This window comes from Rhamphochromis longiceps, linkage group LG7 (assembly GCF_057381845.1).
Source record: "Rhamphochromis longiceps isolate RC_006_pf linkage group LG7, R_longiceps_female_GT1.1, whole genome shotgun sequence".
NCBI classification, from domain to species: Eukaryota; Metazoa; Chordata; class Actinopteri; order Cichliformes; family Cichlidae; genus Rhamphochromis; species Rhamphochromis longiceps.
Window position 1 is genome coordinate 64,050,457 of NC_140563.1, and position 20,168 is coordinate 64,070,624.

Here is a 20,168-nt window from a genome sequence, read left to right on the forward strand (position 1 = left end):
GCAGTACGGTATTGTAAAACACGAGAGCTTTTTAACTGTGAGAACATGAAATTTAAAATGAACCTGTCTCTTATGATGAAAAAATATTGGAATAATAACAGTGGGAAGCTTTGGCGGATCAACCAGCCTTGTTTCTGTGCGTTTGTGCATGTGGTGGCGCGGATTCTGCGTTTATTCCCAGTGTGAGTAACGAGTATGGGTAACCTGACACAAGCAGGAGCTGATCTTCGGTGAGCAGCAGTATTCTTATCTCCATTGGCCGATGGCATGTTTTCCATCTTTTGGTTGTAAAATCCTGCAAAACAAACAAGAACCTATTTGCTCTTATGCTGCATGCATGAGTGATTTCAAACACCACCTCTTCCTTTTTCCACACCTTAACAACTAAAGAATTTATCTGATTTAGCTTTCCCTGATGCATTTTTTCCTCTGACTTTAAGTCTAGTAGCTGGGAACCATGGCAACATCAAAATTATTGCAACCAAGGGCAGTGAACTTGCAAACTTTGTCTATGAAATGGTTGCTTTAAAATCACAACCCAGGTCTTCTACTACTTGCAATCGGTTGCAAAATGGGGAAAAAAATTAAATGAAACCACTGATTTTTCATGGTTGTAATAACAGCATTCATACCAATGAATCAAAAATGCACTATTTTCTTAGTTATATTATTAAATTCTGTTTTATTTTTATGTTAATTCATTTCTTGTTTTTATTTTAAATAGTCTTGATAAAAAATTATGTAAAAATTTTTTAAATGTGACTTATTTGGTAGTAAACAGACATTTACGTCTTCTATGAATTATTCTATAACAAATTAACATTGCAGTAGGGACATATTTGGGGTCTTTTTATCTTGCTAAGGAAACGCAGACTGAAGGAGCCTGGGTTCCACCAGCAACCTTCTTGTTAGTAGTAAACCTGAATGACAGCGTCCCCATGATTCCCTGATTGACATGCAGTGAGATAACCAAGGTCTCATCTTTTAAGGGGGTTATAGCGTATTTGGTATGTGTGGGATTGGCTTGTTCCATAGAAATTCTCTTAAAATCCACACCTGAAACTGAATATGGGTAAATAAGAAAATGATCTTGAATCCATTCTTTAATTGTGCTGAAAATATCAGGTGTACTCTGATATGGTGCTTATAAAGTCAAATGTGTTCCGCTTTTTAAAATTTGCCCTGGCCTTCTCGGGGCTTGTGTCCAGAATCACAGTGCTATAATCTCCCTGCTTCATGGTCAGAATCACATTTGAATAGGATGCAATGTTTTCTTTTGGTTCTTCAAAATCCGAATATGCTCAATGCAAGTGTGAAGGCCCCCCACTGTGTCCAGGATTACCATAAACAAAGACGATCACACTGGTAGACAGTGATTTGTGGGCCTCTCTGCATGCCTGAGATGGTGGTAATGCCTGTCTCCAGAAACCAATGAATAGCAACAAGTAAAAGTTTGTGGGGGTTTTTGTCTGTAGATGTGAAAATGGAAAAATTCAGCTTTATAATGAAATATTGACCAAAAACAACTACAATAAATAAGCCTAGACCTTTAAGTGTCCAGAATAGGATGGATTTAGCTTTATGCCCACTCTCCACTGACTAAACATAAAGGTCGTAGTAATATATTTGGCAGTAGAAATGACTTCATACTACACAAGCTATCCACATATACCCAACCTGAGAATATTGAATGCTACTCAATCTTTACACAGAATAGGAACTTATTGTAATGCATGAAGAATTTGAGTGCAACATTCGGTCTGTTTTAAGCTCAGTTTTGATTTCCAACAACTGCTAAACACAATATGTCATCAAGCTCGCCACTAACTTTGCTCTGAGACATTAGCGTCGGCTGATTTGAAGCTTTAAGTCTGACATTATGATCGTCACTGTTTTGGTTTTCTTTAAAACTGGATGTGACCACATGTGAAGGGTAGCGCTGGGTAGTTTGCGGTATAATTTAATGATGTCGGTGGCTTAAATGTCTGTATGAACCTCTTTATGTGTTAAAAAACATTTCCACATTAAATGTCACAACACTGCACACTGGGTAATTCCATCAATGTCTGCAGAATGTTGGCAGACTTATGTTAACTGTGCATAAGGGGCTCAAAATGTGTGCGATGGAGTCCACATGCACTTGAGGATTTGACAGTGGGACTTAGCGGGAAGGTGCTTCAAAGTCTGCGGGTGTGGAGATTGGGACTGTGTCATATTCCATACACTATTTAGGTCAGCTTCAGCATAAAGGAGTCAGTGAAGGAAGAAAGTTGTAATTCAGTGTCCGTCTTGAATCAGCTGCTATTTCTTCAGTTGATCTTACCTCATCTTTTACGTCACGTTTTGTTTTATATACAGCTAAGCTAATTATATAGAGCACAAATAAATTACAATAATTTGTACAAATCCTGAAAGTTCCTTTCTCCTTTCTTCAGTAGCCTATTTAAGCAGTACGACAAAGCCGACAGCAAAGTCAGCTTTTGAAAGTGATTGAGCGCTTCACTGTGGTGACAATGATTCTGCTGTAGGAACAAATACCTGTAGAAATGTACAATGCTAAAAGCCTATTGATCTCTACTTTTGTCACCTGGTGAAAATAAGCTTTAGCCCTCTTGGTTGGGGTTGGCACACAGTCCCAGAGGGTCTCGCTTTGTTAAAAAAATCACAATCTCAAGCACCGTCACATGCAAATGAAATGCTCCAGAACAAGTCAGTGAGCTCAGATAACTTTAAGTGCAGGAAAAACTTTTCAGCTGCTGTATCAGACAGAGTAAATGCTCAGTTTTCTGCAGGTATTTAGTGAATTTTGCAGCCCGACTTGACTGAATCGTGCATGTTTAATGTCCTGCTGAGAACCAGCAGCTGTGGGAGTACCAAGAGGCCAGTTTGGCAAACAAGTCTTTTTTTTTTTTTTCTTTTATAATTTATTTTATATAATTTATTCTTTCAACCCAATCTCGATTTTTTTGAATTCAGAATAACCAAATCTAACCAATCAGATCACTGCATTTAGCAAAGACTAGGCTTGTTGCTCAAAACGCACACCGGTACTGTGTGCACAGTGAGATGGAAATAGTGAAATAATCCTGTCTTACTTTAGGCACACAGATACTCTTCCGGCTCTCTGAAAGGATTTCTCTGCATTCTCAGATGTAGTCTGTTACGGACCATCTAGGGGTGACCCGACACCCGCAACAAGAGGGATGATCCACCCCCCGTTCGACCCCAAGCAGCACATCACACCATAAGTTAAAAATAGGAAGTGGTTTATGTACAGGAACGGAACAAAATGGAATTCACAGGAGATGCTCAGGCTTCAGGGCGGACCCACACCAAAATAACAAACAAAAGGAAACTAACTCAGAGGAGCGACTGCTCCAAAAGAAACATAACCAAACAACAATCACTTACCTCCCTGACTAACACAACATGAGAAAACTGTGACCAATTGAAAAGGCGATCCACCCCTACTTCCTCCTGGATTCACAAAACAACACAGGGCATGTTGCAGCCCCAGCTGGTTGGGGTAAAAACGAGGATGGATGGATTGCCGTCGTCAACCGTGCTGTCATATACTCCGCCTCCAGGTCATCGTCCAATCCGAGCACACCATCTTCGGGATCCACCTCTCCTGTAGGCGCACCTGCACACTCAAATTTACATTTCAGAACCCCAGCCCATGACGGCAGCTGTAACAGGTCCAAACTCTGCCACTGACATCCTGAAATATGGACGAAAGCGGCCATAACGCAGTTTCAGCTCCTGGATCAAACATGGAAACTTTCACTGCTGTTGCCTTTTCGTGGGAACTGGATGGACCGAGAAGTTTCTTAATTGTCTTGTTTAGAAACATCAGGACCAGCTCGTCATTGCTTGCAGTCAACTTTTTTTCACAGAGCATCTGTTAATGGTTGAATTTGCTGCAAAATCGCAGTGTGTTTGGTTTGTAACAGCCTTTATGCTCAAACTAATGTAGCAAATAGTGAAAACTTGGGGTTTTATTACTGACAAAACCGAAAAGGGAGGTCTGTAAATGCACAGACAGCTAATTAAAAATAAGTGGCTCTAATCAGGCAGTGGGTAAGAGGAAAACTAACATTCAAAATAAAAATAAAAAGACCACAAATTACAGAAACATGAAGACAGAGACAGACAGTTCATTTCCCCTTAACCTCCTAGGACCTGGCATCCAAATACATGTGGACATCATAATTTGGGTTGTCTAGACCATACTGAATTGATATCCACTTATGAGGAGATTATACTGCCAATTTTCTATCGAAATTTAAAATGAATGTCCTCGTGTGTGTGGATATCAGGCCCTTGTAGAGCAAAATCAGGTGAAAAGATAAGTCTTTGGTTTTACATTCATCAGGTCCCAATCAGCCCAAATAGCAAAGAGAAGATAAAAATGCATGCCATGAAAGAGTTCGGGTCTTAGGAGGTTAATGATAAGATAAATGCAACATCTGCAGTGGAGCATGCTATAATAAACCAGAACTTAAACCCAGAATGAGAAAAACAAACAAAAAAACTCTCAAATATTTTGCTTTTCTGTCTCATCTGTGACATGCTGTCAGTCTATCTTGGGGAAGTATTTCAGGTGGTCATCAGACATGATGGTTACAGCATAGCAGCTGAAAAAACACAAAGCAAAAACTGGGGCCAGATGGGTCCTTGTCACACACAGCTACAGCGTTAGCTTTAGCTGTTGGTGCTGCCAACTGTTTAGGAATGTATGCAGAACCTGTTTCTGCATACAACCTCATCTCCTCTCTCTGCTGGAGACTGATGTTACTTTGAAATACGCTCAAGCCAACCTTCCTGACTTTCATGTTTTCATGGTAGTTCTCATTAGCATGTTGATGTGCTTCGTGATCTTTGTCACGTGCATTTTTATTCCTGTAGTCTGAAAGATTTTAATGTAATCCAAATACCGAAAAAAAGTATTTTCGAGTTATCACACTTATTGAAGCCTGCTTTAAGCTTGTCGGTGCCATGGTTGTCTATGAGCACAGTTGGTTTGTGTTGTGAACAGGAAGGAAGAAAGAGTGATGTTTTATGTATGTGTCTGGCTATATTGGTGTATGAATAGTGCCTCTACTTTTGCCACTGAAAATTTTAGTGCTTGTGAGTGCTTGACTCTTCCTGTGTGTCTCAGAATAACATGTCTCCTGGTGTGTGTGTGTGTGTGTGTGTGTGTGTGTGTGTGTGTGTGTGTGTGTGTGTGTGTGTGTGTGTGTGTGTGTGTGTGTGTGTGTGTACACTTGAGTTAAAGCCTGTGTGTGCACATGCACAATGCAGCAGCCCAGGATGTCTCCCAAGTTCTGTTTATGCCAGACTGACTGACCTACTGAGAGCCCCAGAGCTAATCACATGACTGCGTAAGCCAGTCACAAGGGACTCTGCGACAGAGCAGCACAGATGAGGCGCCATGCTGCCTTCCAAGTGTGGTTGTTTCTTAATTATTGCATGAGTGCATACTTATTGCCTTCCTCACCCAACCTCTCCCTGACTCTAAAGATGTGTGAGACTGAGCGCTTGTGTTTACAGACATTTAGGTTGCTTACAGCTACTTTGGTTCTTAGTTTAGTTTAGTGGTGCGCATCATTTCTCATGATCGAGCAGATGTGTTAATACACAACATAATACAAGCTGAAGGGTAAAAAAATGTGCTCTAATGTTTTACTGATGGCGATATATCTTACATCCCTCTAGGCTGACATAATTGAATAAAGTTTGTTCTTTCTCACAGTGATGCAATTAGTTCCTTAAAATTCAATGTGTCGCTGAGAATGAAAAACTGCGGGCCATCAGACTCTAACATTGCTGTGCGTGCACTTAAGTGTTGCAGTGAAGTGATGTCACCCGAGCAGACAGCAAAATCAATTTCCAGAGAATGAGTTTTACAGTGAGACTTCAACATGAACTTTAAGAAATGACAAGCTGAATTTTTCACACATACACTTGCTCAGTTTGGTGAAACAACTAGTTTGGCTTTAGGTCAGATATTTTAATATAGAAAATATATTTTTAATGTAAAAAAATAAGTGCTTTGGGCTTAAACTGTAAGAAATAAATATGGAAATTTACAGTAAAAGTTTGTTTAGCTTGTTGTGCTGACTGGCCCATAGTTTTAAGTGAAAAATTGTTGTTAATTTGTTGTTTATTCATGATTTATTCATTTGTTTTATTTATTTGATATTCATTTTAATTTTTTTTAACCCACTGTAAAAATCATACATTTGAATAGTCGATGTAAGTGGAAAAAAAACAGGAATGTTCTGTCATTTAATGGCTTATGTACATCTCTTTAACTTGTGTCGTATGAATGGCTGTGAAGGAACTGTGGAACTTACAAAAAAACAGTTAAAAGTCTAAAATGTGTGCCTTGCTTCACAATCCAATCCTCTCCAGATTGCTGGGTCTTTATCGGGTCAATTCTGGCCCCATTTTTCTTGTAAAACAAAGGGGGCCTAGCAAAAAATGTTTGGGAACCACTGCTTTAGATCACAGATTGCATGGGTATAGCTGCGATGGTTGTGGACACTTGTTTTTCAGATCTTGTCTTTAATATTTTGGTCACTGCTTTGTTGTTGTTGTTTTTTTTCACACCAGCATAGATGAGATTGTGGAGTGCTACATTATCAGCTAAGGTGAGCAGGATCAGTGAGCAGGCTGTATAGGTGCAACTCACAGACACGTAATAATGGTGGTTAGCACTATTGTCTCACAGCAAGAAGGTCCTGAGTTCAGTTCCAGCATCAGGCTGTGGTCTTTCTGTGTGGAGTTTGCATGTTCTCCCCCTGTTTGTATGGACTCACTCCAGGTACTCTGGCTTCCTCCCACAGTCCGAAGACATGCAGTTAGTGGGGATAGGTTAATTGGAAACTCTAAATTGTCCATAAGAATGTGAGTGCGACTGGTTGCCTGCCTAAGACTGGCAACCTGTCCAGGGTGTACCCTGCCTCTCACCCTAAGACTTAGGGTTAGGTTCCAGCCCCCTCGCAACCCTGAAAAGTATAAGCGTCAGAGAATGGATGGAATCTCGATGAAATTTGCTACATAAGCTTTAGAAATTCTTTTTATAAAACTAAAATTCGGACAAATTACTACGTGTAGTAGCTGATCTGAAAGCCAAGGGTGACATTACATCTGTATTACGTGTACATTGTTGACATTACGTGTCAATGTTCATCAAAAAGTAATGAGCCTGTAATTTTTAGAATATTGTAAAAAAGAACAATAAATGTGTGTTTATTTTTAATTAATTTTGCCATCTCACTGTACACAATGCTGTAGTTAAAGGAAAGGAATAATGTGATTAATGTCTGTGTTTTCATACATGAGTAAAAGCAAACAAGTACTGAAGGCCTGGTAAAACCCCCTTGTGCATTTTTGCTGGTAATACTAAGAATAATTGGTATAATTATAATAATATCTTTACTGTGGATACAGATAAAAACACTTAAATACATGTCTGTGTATAGCAAGACTATAAAAATGTCTTCTAAGAAGTGATTTAAAGAAACTTACTGATCCTTAGAGTTGTATCTCTCCAGGCAAGTTGTTCCAAAGTCAAGCCTTACAAAAAGCATCGTTAGCTTTTAGTTTGGACTTTGGCATAGCCAGAAGGGACTCACCCGAGCATCTGAGGCGGGCTAATAAAGGGTCAAAACTTCTGCTTGTAGTCTGGGGATCGACACATGCTGTGCAAAAGTGAGAATCTGAGCTGTGAAATCTGAACTATTTGAGCTGAGAAAGACATTTTTCATTTATGCCAGAGAGGAGGTAGCTGCGATAGCCGAGCCTCGGGAAAATAAATGTGTGGATGTCTTTCTTCAGGTATGAGTGTGAATTTATTATTAAACGCAAGTTAAAAATAAAAGTACCAGTTTCTTTGAGATTGAGGCTCCTTCTGTGAACAATCCATTCATTCTAACAGGCTAATAACAATTCCCATGGAGGGAAGCAGTAGGTGTAGGTAGCAGCCAGACAGCCTAAATATTGCAAGACAATGCCAAATTCCTGATGAGAAGCAAAGCAACACAGAGGCAGTCTGCCAGGCAGCTACAATATGAATCAAGCAATTAGATTTCCCAACTGAGTGCCCTGGATTATTTTGCTTCCTGTTAGTCACCTGGCATCTTCTAACGATCTACAAAGCAACGTTAAGAATACTTTTCTGCCAAGTTTCTGACATTTCTTGAATACCGTGCAGTAATGACTCGCCATGAGCTGTTTTACACTTGTATTTACACTGACCAACAACAGCATGTCGTTACCTTAAGTAAAACTGCAAAACTGCACTTTGACTTTCTTCCTGCATTCCTTCTGACACCTCTTTCACTTTTGACCTTTTTTGGCTCTTGTCATCCTGATGCTTACATCCTTTTTGTAATGTGTTTGATAAAAACACTTACTGTGTAGCAAAATCAGGACATCTAGTCACCCTTTCTTGCAACGTTATCTTTAATGACTTTTGGTAGTCGGAAAAGAGTGAAGTGCCCACTCCGGGTCAGGGACAAGTTCCTGCCCCAAATGGAGTATCTTGGGATCTTCTTCGCGAGTGACAGGAGGGAACGGGAGATTGACAGACGGCTGCAGTGATGGAGACACTGTACCGGTCCGTTGTGGTGAGACAGGGTGAGAAGTTCAGCCATCTTGGAGGGGCTCAGAGTGGAGCCGCTGCTCCTCCACATCCAAAGGAGCCAGTTCAGGTGGTTCGGGCATCTGTCAAGGATTCCTCCTGGGCGCCTCCAGGAAGAGTTGTTCCGGGCATGTCCCACCGGGAGGAGGTCCCGGGACAGACCCAGGACATGCTGGAGAGAGGACTTTTAGTAGTTTTTGAGGATGTGACGAGGTGATTGATTCTCACTTTAGGGTGTCAAATGTTGTTGATTTGCATATGGTACAAATTCCACAGGACACCTTGTTCGAGCACACGGGAATGTCTACATGAAAGAGATCCTGCGTGCATGTATGCACCAGCATATAGAGAGCCCCCCAAATATCTTTAAACCTGCGCTAATTTTCCAAGGCTAAGACTACATCAAAACTGTGATATTGCATAATGTGATAAATGCAATCAATGGTTATGGGTGACTGTGCTATGGATTATGTGTTGCTATGATTTTAGCACATTTGAGTTTGTGTAACATTTTAACTGTATCTCCAAAGCACTTTGAACCTTTGAACCCAGAAATCCAATTTGATACGAGTTGATGTGGTGTAGTCCGTCTGTTGTGTGTTGTTGTATTGTTGATCCTCTTCACCGCAGAAGAACAATTTGTCCAATCAAATATGTGCTAAACCCCACAGTGAAACGGAACTTAAAGCGCCTTTATCTTCAGTAATGCAGCATATTTCCACATGAAATCCTTTAGATATGATTGGATCAGTCAAAAGCGGGCACGGATTACCAAATATGCCAAGAGAATATGGAAATAGAGGCCAATGCAGGGATAGAAAGATGCAGTGACCTCCACATTCTCCCCATTCAGCTGTGCTCTGAAACCAGAAGCGTGTCCATGCAACAGGATTTGCAACTTCATATTAGTAATGATGGTGGTTCAGTTCTTACTAGAAAACATTGCAGAGGTAATTTAAGCTGCAGACCCAGCAGGCGCCAGACCAGGTTATGAGCAAAAAATCAAAGTGTGCAAAACTAATCAGTTCTGCAAAATAGCTTTAAATTTGGTCCTCAGTGTACAGAAAGTAAGACAGTATGTGTTTTTAAGAGGACAAAAAATATAGATTCCTATTTGTTTTTTTCCCCCTGCTACAAACATTTTTCTTTATTTCGAGGTTTCTGCTGAACAAATATGACTGATATTGTCTGACACACCTCAAAATTATTAAAGCAGCACATTAACTTAGCAAAATACACAGTTGTAAAACCAGTCGAGTCTTCCTGTGTTTTATGGGGCTGAGGCTATCTCCAGCCTTTCTTCCTTTATATAGCATTTTTCCAGGCTTATCCTTTTTAATATTTTTTTTATTTTATCTACATTTTTTTTTGTAAAAACACTGTGTGAAAATATAGCATAATTCAGTTTTTCTATTTCTTAGTGTAGTACATACAGGCTGAGGCGGCAAGAGCACCTATATTCTTTTCTGTAAAGTACCCGACCCTCAAAAAAACAATAAAGAAACCGATAAATGACAACATCAAAACACCAAAAAATATATATCTTTGTAAACCATTCTTTAAAACACACACACACACACACACACACACACACACACACACACACACACACACACACACACACACACACACACACACACACACACACACACACACACTAAATTTGTCAGCATCCTACCACAATTTACACATTAATCTCCTTTAAACACCCTCTTTTTTTCTTTTAGTCACATTGCAGATCTCTTTCAAATCATATTTGATGTCCAGAAGTACAAAATCATCCATCCAGCTCTGGCTTTAAATATCACTTGGCAGAGATATACCAATGCTACTGCATATTTCACATCAGTAATGTCTAATAATATCAAGTTTGTAATGGCTTCCTATATGGTGGGTTAGGTATTTTAATATAGGCCACACAGCAGGGAGACAAGCCCACAGGCCTCTCACATCAAACACCAGCCAAACCGCTGGAGGTCTAAATTTAATCCACATGTCATCCGATTAGTCTGATTTTCAATCAGAACTAATAAATAGTAAATAACTTCAAACAAAGCAGCCATATTATTTTCTCTGTTGAGGGGTCTGTTCATGCAGCCAACTAGTGCATGTAATTCCCCAGTGATCATAATTGTATTATAGATAATTCAAGGTTCTTTTTATCTGTAAACTGTTGGCACAGTACGATAAGCCCTCATATGCATTTTCATCCTGCCAACAAAAATAATGTCTAATGTTGCCTCTTACGCCAAGCCGTGAAACTGCAGGGCACCACTGTGACACGCAGGTGGGACTCGATTTCATTTCTGTAAAACATTGTGGGTGACTGATCACATAGTGTAACTCAGACTAGAAGCTAGAGGCTGTCTGTCAAGCAAAAAAAAAGAATGCCGAACATCACAAACATGCTCGCTTTTGCCTTCATTTATCAGCAGATATTTGCGGTGCATGAATTCCTTATCAGTGTAATTTTCTGTGTTTACGAAACAAGAGTTCATTTTGTGCTCTGTTCACTTGTGAAGTTGTTGCGTTAAATATGTTATTGTGTTTGTTGTGATAACATCATACTTCCTTATCGCTCATTCTTATTGTTACAGCTGCCGTTCAAGGTGATACACAACAGACGTCTCAGACGTCACAAATAACCAGAACGCTCTGTGTCTTTCTTTATCCGTTCTAATGGTTACCCCGGTGACAGCATCCCTGTGGTTGCTGTGGAGACCCAGCAGCAGAGGAAGCCCAAGCTTGTTGTCAAGCTGAACGAGGCTGTTGATTTACTGTTACCTCAAATAGGTTTGGGCTCCTGCTTTGCTTCTTTTCATCTAACGACTGACTTTGGTATCACTCTGTTGCGCTGTTTTGAAGTGCAAGGTTGACGTCTTGTAGCAAAAGGAAGTCTAGTAAGTTTCTTTTAATGCGTGAATGTATAAGATGGAATCTCTGCAGATTAACATAAAAAATTTTTCTTCCATGTTGTTTTCTCTTTGTCTTTGATTTAGAGGATATCAGGTTATCAAAGCCATGTTAGGCTGAATGTGTTCTCATACAGAAACTGAACACGGACGATTCAAAAATCGTTCTGAAAGCAGAGGTGACAAAAGTTATTCCTTCGTTTTTCTTTCATTTTACCTCTCAGTTCAAACCATCTGACACAGAGAAACTTGACAGGGTAATTCTTTTGTATTGACCGGTCTGAACTGACCCAAACACCCAAAATGTTTGACTTTAACAGCTGTGAGGAAATGACATTTCAGCTTGACATTTTGTGACTTTCTGTGCTCTTTCATCATAAGACTACACACACACACACACACACACACACACACACACACACACACACACACACACACACACACACACACACACACACACACACACACAGCAAATATAAGTATATATATAAACAATTATGGAAGTAGGCCTAATAATGATAATGATTATTGTAACTCCTTGTACTATGGTCTTCCCTCTTCTCTTCTTCTTAGACTGCAAACAGTCCAAAATGCAGCAGCCCGCCTTTTAACTGGTACCAGGAAATTTTGCCATATTACCCCTGTCCTAGCTAGCCTGCATTGGCTGCCCATAAAGTACCGTATTCAATTTAAAATATTACTTCTTACTTTCAAAACTATTAATAAATTAGCGCCAAGTTATCTTAGTGAACTTCTCAAACCACATACTCCTGCTAGAACACTCAGATCTGCCACTCAACTACTTCTGACCCAACCCAGATCTCGACTGAAGTCCCGGGGTGACCGTGCGTTTGCTCTGGCTGCCCCGGTACTGTGGAACACCCTTCCTCTCGACCTCCGCGCATCTGATTCCATTGCACTGTTCAAATCACGATTAAAAACCCACTTATTCAATCTTGCCTTTCCCTCTAGTTAATATTTCTTTTATGATTTTATATCATGCACTTTTATGCTCATTTAAATTCTTGTTTGCTCTGTACCTGTTGCTTTCCTATGTATTAGTGACAGTTATCTGCTTGCATATTTAGTACTTGCTTTGGTCCTATTTCTATTATCCTCCTCCTATACTCTATTTTACTTGTTAAGCACCTTGGCATACCCTTGGTTTTTAAGTGTGCTTTATAAAGTTTATAATAATAATAATAATAATAATAATAATAATAATAATAATAATAATAATAAGATGATTATTTGGACAAATACTGGAGCCCCGTCTATTTGCATGTACTGATTTCCACTTTGGCTCCAAACTTTATGTTGTTGTTTTTCTACTTTTTCACATATTAATATGCCCCAATAACCAAGCACCTCTCCGACTGTCAGTGTCTGTAGCTACAATCCAAGTGATCACACTTTCTTGGCTTTTGAAGTGGAATATTGGCCAGTTCCAGTCTGGCCCCTAAACCCTGTCCCTACTCATTTTCAGTCCGTTTGATGTTCACATGGAGGGTCCACAACATTAAGTGATGTTCCAGAGCAGATAGCCTTGAGTGGAAGTGGGCTATAAAGCTTTCATACCCTGATTCTGCTCTGCTGCTGGCTAACTAACCAAACTTGGGCCCCATATTTACAGATATATTGCATTTATAAACACAATTATGTTTGCACGTAGTCTTTTTGCATGCCACTTCAGAAGTCATGTTATTTTTATTCGTATAACAGCAAAGAGCAAGAAAGAAAAAATGAAGTGAGACCAAACAAACATCTGAATGAAACTGAAATAGGCTGGATCTCCTAATTTAAACTAGCTGTAAGTGAGACTGCATGGAGCTGAACACAGGGGGGTGTAGGAATTAGAGCGTGTAGTTCCAATCCATATGTAATATACGTTATATAAGGTTTGCATTTTCATTTAGAGTTTACTGGTGGAGAGGATGCCGAGGACATAAAATAATCGTAATCATGAGTAATGCTACAAAAAATAAAAAGCAATAGAAAAACAAGTGGAATTATTGTTCAGGCTTTGAGCATCTCTCTGAGATTTTATTCCTCGTGTTGCTGATTGACAGCTCTTGGCCCTCATTTGGAAATGAAGTGCAATCTTACTGGGAAAAGATTAATGAATGCTGGCACAAGGACTGTAAAATATGTCTGGAGTGCTGCGGGATTAAATGAGCCGGTGCTTGTGTTTTTCGATAGTTTCGATAGTGCTATTTTTCACTTTCTGTGTGAAGTTTATTAGTGTAGGATATTTCAGCAGTGATCAAACATCAATTTAAACTTAATCTCATATTCTCCAATGGCAGGCTTGCAGCCTTGGCGAGTCCAAAGCAGCTAGCTCATGGCGTTACACAAGTTGCAAGCAGAAAGCAAGTGATAAGTTGAGGAAAACAAGAATTGTATTATATGTAGAAGGTTTCAGCATATTTACTGCTTACAGCTTTTCATAAAAACATAGAGATATTTATGTTATAGCCCATACTACTGTTTGGGCAAGGATAGTAGGCAGCACTAATAATGTATGAATTTAGAATATTTATGAAACAAATATAAAAGGGAAAAATGTCTAAGCTACAGGCACAGTTTCCTCTTATTTGTCTTGTGTGCACAAATCTCCTGATTTTTAGAATTGATCACATGGACATGGATGCCACTACTACAGTGCAACTATATATGTGTAGCAAGTCCATTCCCCTATGAAAATAGAACTGAATAAATGTAACCCATTCAGATATTGACAACAGCTGAAATAGCAGCCGTTGCATTAATACTCACTGATAAGCTGCATTGTGTGTGTGTGTGTGTGTGTGTGTGTGTGTGTGTGTGTGTGTGTGTGTGTGTGTGTGTGTGTGTGTGTGTGTGTGTGTGGATATGCGTGTGGATATGCGTGTCCTCTTCTAACTGTTTAGTGATGCAACTTTCAGAAACCAAAAAGCTTCACCATTAGCCACAATTTTTTATTGTGTGCATTAAATCCATCACTGTACTGTGTGTGCATGTAACTGCTGTTTCAGTTCAGCCAGAAATAGACAACCAGAGTTGGAAAGAGCAGTGAGGCAGTGGCAACAGATCCGATGCTAACTGGAGCTGACGTGATGCTGGGTTGCAAAGTAGGTTGCAGATGTGCAGAAAATTGTCTGCGAACTTGGATGCCTTAAATGGTTCCTTGCATAGGATCGCCACATCAAATCAAATGTTTAATGATCAGCTGTATTCTGGAGGTTTCCACAATTTGGTTTGGCTTAAAGGTGTAAATGAGGAAAAAAACACAAACAGTACATATTTACATTAATTTAACTATAAATCCTGAGAAAAGTAGGCCTACTTCCCTGTTATCACACTCTTTAGTCGGTGTGATATTGTGCTGCACTCAGCTCACACAATGGGTAGTTGTTGTTGTCAGGCAGTTTTCTTACACTTTGGCAGCTCTTAGCACTATTACTGAGAACACGGCACACTTTCCAAATGCTGCTTTCTCCCCTTCAGAGAATAATAAACTTCTCAGAACTGCTGCTGCATTACTTTTGTTTTGCACATACACATTATGAGAGACAGATTGTTTTAAACGCTCAAGAACCTAAATAATTGCATTATATCACATGAGCATTTTTTGCATCCTTGTGGAAATTTTGGGCTGTTTCTCACACAAACAGATGGAGTGTCTGGGTTGCTTCAGTGCTGTCAGATCCTGTCAAAGCAACAGTCCTGGTCATACTAATATGCTGGCAGACATCACTAAAGAATTAAACTAAAGACAGCAACTCAAATATTAACATAAAAGCCACCTTTTGAGTACGATTTGATTAGTACGCCTCTTTTTATTATCACTGACTGATTTAATTTTTTCTAAATATCTATTTTTTTTTCCAACAATCTATCCAAACTGCTTTCTGTTCTTGCCTCCACACAGACAGATGGATGTCCTGAATAGTCCCAGGAAATGGTTACATGTCCATCCTGTTGGACGGCCTCACTGTGTTGGATAGAATTTATTGGCTTGAGACTACCATTACGCCCACTGAGTCTCGTACCACATCGAGTACATGAGTGCTTTGTGGTTAGAGTGGGAGTCCTGGTAGCAAGTCAAACACTTTATTTTTTAAAAGGAAAAACAATAGCATTGAGAAAAATTTTTTCCATGATCCTCACAGTCTCGCTTTACACAGAGACCTTGGACCTCATTCACAGCACTGTGTAGAGACAAATATGTAGATAGGTGCTTAAACCATGCAAATGCTTTAAACACCAGTCCACAAAAAAATTCAATTTTGTCCCATGAAGTTGTTCTTACTCTGCACAGAAATGTGCAACTCCCAACGGTTTGTGTATGTGCAAATGATCAAAATGTAAACACACATGCATTGTACAAATAGTAATTCATATAGTGCCAAACGAGGAAAAAAAAGTTGCCTCAAGGCACTTTTTACTGTAAGGTAAAGATCCTAGAGTGTTCAACAATCAAATAACCCCCTATGAACAAGCACATTGTGACGGTGAGAAGGAAGAATTTCCTTTTAGCAGGAAGAAACCTCCAGCAGAATGAAGGACCGCAGAAGGCAGTCCAGAATAAATCTGTTTCATTATCCTAAACAAAACTTTAAGAACAACATGCACACTCGTTTTGTTTGCAAATGACAAACACTTTTGCACACATATTAGTGAATTTGGCCCCTTAGCATGTTGGTTGTGAGTGTGACCTCTATTTGTCTTACATTTTAGAAATTACCTTAACTGAAAAATCACCACCAACTGGTGAGCTTTGAAGCTTTAGACAACAAATGAATGTAAAAATACCCCTGCCAATGATCTGGATTAAATTCAGCTGAATCAGTTGTACATACACATGCTCTGAGGGCAGTTGCAAATTTGTTTTGCGTATTCAGCATATACCTGTAATTCTCTGGCAAACTGTCCAGTGTGTACCCTGCCTCTTACCCTTTGACAGCTGGGATAAGTGGATAAGCTGTTAACAAAATAAATAGACCATATTATTCAGTCCAAGCTTGATTTCCAGCGAACGAGCTAAAATAATGTACCCTACAGTAACTACCCAGTCTGGAACAACAGTAAGTAAGGTAAAGACGGATGATTTTCATTAAATGCATTTATATGATAGAGTTCACTAAACACTTAAAGTAAAAATTCAGGTCATTTAAATGCTGTTTTTGCTCTGTGTTAGCTAGATATGTAAATGCACAACTGTACATGCTGGGAATACCAGATTAAAATAAAATAGACTAAACAAAAAAAGAAGAAGCTATAACCGCAAGGGTAAAGGTCATGACAACCAATTCTTAAAATTTTGCAATAAAAATGGTAACATGTTAACATTTAGCCTTTCACCACTGCTAATTTAAGAGATAAAGATGCAATTTGCAAGCTAGTTTTTAATTACATTAAATACATTAGTATTAGCTCAGGTAGACCAACTAAAATATACACTAGATCACCAGTGATTCATTCCTTGGAAACTTTGATAATTACAACAAAGTTTCAAGTAAATATTTTAATTTGTGAAAGTGAAATGGAAAATTGTCCCTCACAGCAGTGCTCAGTGTGCCTCACTTTGAGATAAGACTTGTAACCATCCTGAGCAGCTTTTGTGCAATCGTTGTTGATAAATGAATTTAATGTCTTTATAGAACACCAGGCTGAACGTGACATGATGACATCTTTTGCTGAAGGTCCCGGCATTGTGAGCGCATCCACTGATTGCATTGTGTATGTGAAAAACGCTCTGCCTGTTACTAACAATGCTATTTTATTTGGCCTAATGAGTTGAAACTGCAGTGTCTTCATTAGTGCACATAATGTGACACTCTTCTGTACTGCAGGGTGGTACTGCAGATGTACTATGTAGTTTAGTCACATAGACAAATCTTGCCTGCAGCTCTGAGGTGGAGATCAAGACATTTAGATTTTTTTTAATCCAGCATGTGTGATAATTACCTGAATGAAAACCAGCCACCAGTTGGCTGGTTGGCAGACTGAGCTGCCACACTCCCCCTCCTCAGTTTTTCTCTCCATGTTGATGACCAATTGGCTCAGTTCTGTTCTCACACTTCCTAACCACCTGTCCTGCTCAGTCAGAGCGGCAGCATGGATCAACTTTTGTTGGCCGGAAGCTTTGAGCATGGAATACAGGAGTGAGGAAGGCAAAGCCCTGACCAAAGAGATTATACCCGGATATTATCACAGGCACCTGAAAATAGCAAGCCGAAGTGGTCAGAAAGCTTGCAGTGACCTGGCAAGGTTTTACAGGTTTTGTGTTGGCATCTGCAGAGATGCAGTGGGACATCAGCAGAAACAATGCCAGCTGGAAACTCGCTATCGTCAATACATAGTACGACCTAAACGGCCTGCTTTGTGCATCGTTTTCATGTGATGATTCTCATAATCTGCTAAAAGCCGAATGTTCTCACATGGACATGCTCAGTGTGTCTTTTCCAAATAGAGAAAGCATATCATGTCTGGACAGATCTACATTTATCCATCTTTAATCCATATTTTCTGTTCCGCCATCCACCTACCATCTATCCATCCATCCTGTCCATATTTGTTCTCAGTAGAGGTTCTTCTATCCTAGTGTTTTGTCAGAGGTCTGATGGTAGAGTCGCATATGTTGCTCTCAGCCTGAGCAGGTGGCCAACTGTTGGCGGAGAAAACACTCAAATCACTGCTAACAGTTATGCATATGGTAAAGGCCTTCCATCCTCGACACCGTCCATCATTCATTCATTCCATGACCATTCATTCATCCATTCAAATAAACAGATTCCTGTTAGATACTTAAAGAAACAAAAAGTTGACTATGGAAAGAAAACACTCCTCAATAAGTATTGTGTACTTGTGTTTGTACAAATTACAGTAAATTAATATGCTCTGTACCACTTTTACTTTTAAACATTATCAAGAACTATGTGCCAAATGTCAACTTTTAGGGTAGATTTACTAATCACATTCCTCTCAAGGTTATTATAGTTAACTAAAACGAAACTAATAGCTAAAGCTAGATGTAAAAAAAACAAACAAAAAAAACATTTTAGTTAAAATACAAATTTAAAGGAACTCAAACGATTTTTTAAACCTATAAAACAGATTAAAATAGAATAAAAATCAGAGCAGAAATATCCGTTGTTTAAGTATCAGCGTGTCTTTTATCCTGTCTTCCTTCTCTCAGCCCAACCGGTCGCAGCAGATGGCCACGCCCCTCCCTGAGCCTGGTTCTGCTGGAGGTTTCTTCCTGTTAAAAGGGAGTTTTTCCTTCCCACTATCGCCAAAGTGCTTGCTCATAGGGGGTCATATGATTGTTGGATTTTTCTCTGTATCTATTATTGTAGGATCTACTGTATAATATAAAGCCCCTTGAGACGACTGCTGTCGTGATTTGGTGCTGAATAAATAAAACTGAATTGAATTGTTAGTTTGTATCGAAATTGTATCAAAACTTGCCTGATGAGTTTTTGATGGACATGTTCATTCAGACTTTGGAGGTCTACAAGACTGAGACACCACTGCTTTTAATAATTTCCTTTTTTATTGTAATACCTGTACGGATTTTTCAAATTCTCCCATTTACTGAAAACAATAAAGCTACCACAAAAGACTAAGCTAAAATGAAATATTAAAAATAAATAAATAAATAAACTGAAACAAGAAAGGACATTAGAAACTAAACTTAATTAAAAGCAAAGATTGCTATTGGAGCTTAGCTTGCTATAACATAAAGCAGCTGCAATATAAATTGCAGTAGCTTAACTTCCACTTTAAATGATATTTATAGTATGACATCCTTTAATGAGGAACAGATTGGTGGTAGTTAATAGTGCAGTGGTTGAAAGGCTTTCTAGCAGGTGTCCAGAGGATATACAGCAGCTAAGCTCAGAGCTAGTTCTATAAAGCTTCTCTTGCTCAGAATCACTGTCTTTTAATTAACCAATCCTCCTTAGAGACATGGGGAGCGTGGGAAGTGTGCGTCACACATGCACACTTAACACACAGGCTAAAATGAGTGTGTGCTGAAAAAAAATCTATCCAGATTTACTTCTCTTATAATCTTTTGGCTGGAAACCAAAAAAAAAAAAAAAAGAAAAAAAACCTCCAAAAACATGCAGCATCTACCTGGATTGAGGCCAAAACCAAACCTTTTGACTTCACAACAAATGAGCAAATGCAGTAAACCGTACCACCCACTGAGACGTCCAGCAAGCCAATCAGACGGTCAGTCTTGTATTTCTTCCTTGTTCATTTCCACTAAGGCAAGGTGCCTTTGAGCCTGAATGTATTAGGCAGGATGATCACCTTTCTCTGCCAAACCTTCAGGCTTTGTTGAGAAGATGAAGACAGTTTACAGAATGGAGATAAAGGCCGGAGCTAAATGCTTTGACTGAATGTTATCTTTGTTGCTCCATTTCCACGTATCATCTGATGTTTACCAAATGAAAAATGACGCCACAAAACTGTGATTACTTAAAAATAAGCCACACCAAACTTTGCCTGGAAAACAGATCATTCTCATCATTTGACTTGTGAGCTGAGCGCTTGTGTATGTTCTAGGAATAATAACGCCACGCGTAGCACAGCTAACCTAACAGATCAGATTAGTA

At 39.3% G+C, this 20,168-nt stretch overlaps 1 protein-coding gene across 1 annotated transcript in view; it reads left to right on the top strand.

The window, feature by feature from the left end:
• The window catches only part of kiaa1549la (KIAA1549-like a), a 120,996-nt gene that overhangs the window by 26,111 nt on the left and 74,717 nt on the right, over positions 1-20,168 (top strand). The gene's annotated exons all lie outside the window — the stretch shown is intronic.